This window comes from Buceros rhinoceros, unplaced genomic scaffold (assembly GCF_000710305.1).
Source record: "Buceros rhinoceros silvestris isolate BGI_N320 unplaced genomic scaffold, ASM71030v1 scaffold11081, whole genome shotgun sequence".
Classification (NCBI taxonomy): Eukaryota; Metazoa; Chordata; class Aves; order Bucerotiformes; family Bucerotidae; genus Buceros; species Buceros rhinoceros.
The window spans coordinates 14,299-16,769 of record NW_010393692.1 but is presented as its reverse complement, the minus strand read 5'-3'; the positions used below and the strand labels follow the sequence as shown (position 1 = coordinate 16,769).

The window sequence follows — 2,471 nt, the reverse complement described above, 5'->3', positions numbered from 1 at the left end:
TTAACCTCTCTTCCTGTTACTTGTTTACCAACTTGCTGAGGCTTTAACAGTCTGGGGTCTCTACTACCAGCAGGAGTGAAAGTTTTGCTATTGTCTGGAAAGAGAAGAAAAAAAAGCCTTTAATGAGGATTCAGAGCCTGGCATAGCTTCTTCAGAGAGGCTGAAACACAGGGAGACAGGGGGCAGCTGATGTTTTCCAAGCACTCAGGGAAGACGTAGCAAAAAGCAGATCTGTGTCTTCAAAACAGCTCTTGGCAACGGAGTTGCAGCCTGTGCAAGAACTTACGTTGGGCTCAGCACTTCCCTTGCTCTCATTTGTAGCTGCAGGTGTGTGGTCACACCTCTGTGGAGCTGCAGGTCCCACATTGCTTAGTTTGGCTTAGAAGATCTTGTTTGGGAGGGAAAACTCCATGATTGCTCATTTTTGCTAGGGTGAAACAGAGAAGAGGTGGTGGAGCCTGAGAGACAGCCTGTCCCAGGAGGGACATCCCTGGTAAAGCATTTTTCCAGGGACACCATCCTGTTTCCACAGATGAGACTCATCCTTTTGGCCACCCCTCCTGTCAGGGCAGCAAGGTGTGCTCTGGTGGGGCTCCAGCTGGGCAGTGCCCTCCAGGGCTGCCATCCACGTACTCCCTGAGAAGATGCTGTCAGCCTCTTGCCTCCGCCTGGTTCTCATTCCTCCTTTCTTATGCCCGCACAAGTTTCCCATGCCTGTGGGGGTATTTCAGCCCAATGCAGAGGCATTTGCCATTCCCCCTGCCATCCTCATCACCCCTTGCAGTCAGGCTCTAAGTGGTTCAAAGCCACAACCACTTGATTTTGGTTTGGTATTTGTCCTTTTGGCTTTGGATGCTGTGAAATCTGCTAGAAACTGCCGTCTCAGTGAGGTTTTGCTTGCAAAAACATACAGCATCTTCTGAGCATGGCTGCTTGGAGGAGGTTCCCTACCACTTACCTCCTCACCTCCTTTACTTGAGAATCATGGGATGCAAATTTGGTGATTTCAGTCATTGTTGACTTCATTCTATGGTTGACCTTGAACTCCCTTAATCCCAGCAGAAACCTCATGGAGGGCTGGACCTGGCTATCCCTGCCTAGGCTTAGCTGGAAACCCTGGCCCCAGCGGGAAAAATAAAGCCAAACTAATAAAGAAATCTGGCTGAGATAACAGTCAAGGGCAGAGCGAGGGAGGAAGCAAAGCAGGCCAAAGCTCAGCCTGGAGGCAGTAGGTGTGTTCGGGACTGCATCCATGGGGGTGGTGGGCAGCAGGGACAGGAGCATCTCCTGCCCATCAGGTAGGGTAGGAGGGGACCAAGCTCTGCTCTTCCTCACTGTCACTGTCTCCCCATCCCGGTGCACCCCAGAGCAGCCTGTCGATACGATGGAATTTTAGCTGAAACTCACTGATATAAGAGGGAATTTCCACCTGAATTCCTCCCACTTGAGTTTTGGCCCCTGGACCCTGTGGTAAATGTGGCAAGTGTCTCTGTGGGGAGGCAGTGGAGCTGAAGGCTGTTGTTCAGGGCTGCTCTCCCAGCTCGGGGTGCCTCGGGATGCCACCACTTTCTGGTTTGGCACAGGAGGTGAATCAGTCAGCCAGGCTGATTTCACTTCCAAGAAGGAAAAAGAGCTCTGTTTTTTTGTTGTGGTTTTTATTTTTAAATAAAAGCCTCTTTCAGTCAGGATTCAAGGAGCTTGGGTCTTACCGAGGGACAGTCCCCCTGGCCAAAAGCAGAGGAAGGAGATAAGGGCTGTCAGCAGCTGTGGAGCTGGCTGTGGATGAGGAGTTTGCACACGTGGAGTGCACAACCCACCTTCTTTGCTGCTAGTAAAGGTTATAAAAGTTTATAGCAGAGATTTGTCTCCTGAGAGACAGATGAAGCATTCAGCTAGCGTAAAGCTCCCAAGTCAGGCCGAAGTGCCAATGCTCTCATCTTGGAGCAGCTCAGCCTTGGCAGGTGCCTGTGTTGGGGGCTGGGTCCAAGTGATCCAAAGCTGATGCTGAGGCTGCTGGGGAGCATCCTCCACCTGTCCCATCTGCTTGCGCAGAGGGACCTCCTCTGCGTGCAAGGATTAGTGTTTTGATCAGCAGAAAGAGGAAAAGCTGTGCCTGGAATAAACAGTACTTAAATCCCAAAGGGATATCCTGTGTGGACAAGGTCTCCTTCCAGTGCTGACGCGACAACACTTAAGCATGAGTTTGACTATGTGTGAGTGTTCCATTGCACAAGGCTAGTGGGAGGCAAAGAGCAGCTGTCCCAGCACGGCCTGGGTCAAGGTTTCCTCTTCTCAGCACCCTGCCCTTGAGTTCCTCCCGCACCCAGCAATACATCTCTCAGCCTCCCCACCTGTGGCTGGATCACTGCTTAGGTCTGGCTAGAGGAAAATGAACCTGTGAGCCCACCCCACCCCAAGAGGGCCAGGGATGTCATGGCTGGCTCCCGGGCACCTGCTGCTGTGTACCAACC

General features: G+C 52.0%; 1 protein-coding gene across 1 annotated transcript in view; it reads left to right on the top strand.

The window, feature by feature from the left end:
• Window positions 1–2,471, top strand: part of PDZK1IP1 (PDZK1 interacting protein 1) — a 6,905-nt gene that overhangs the window by 957 nt on the left and 3,477 nt on the right. The gene's annotated exons all lie outside the window — the stretch shown is intronic.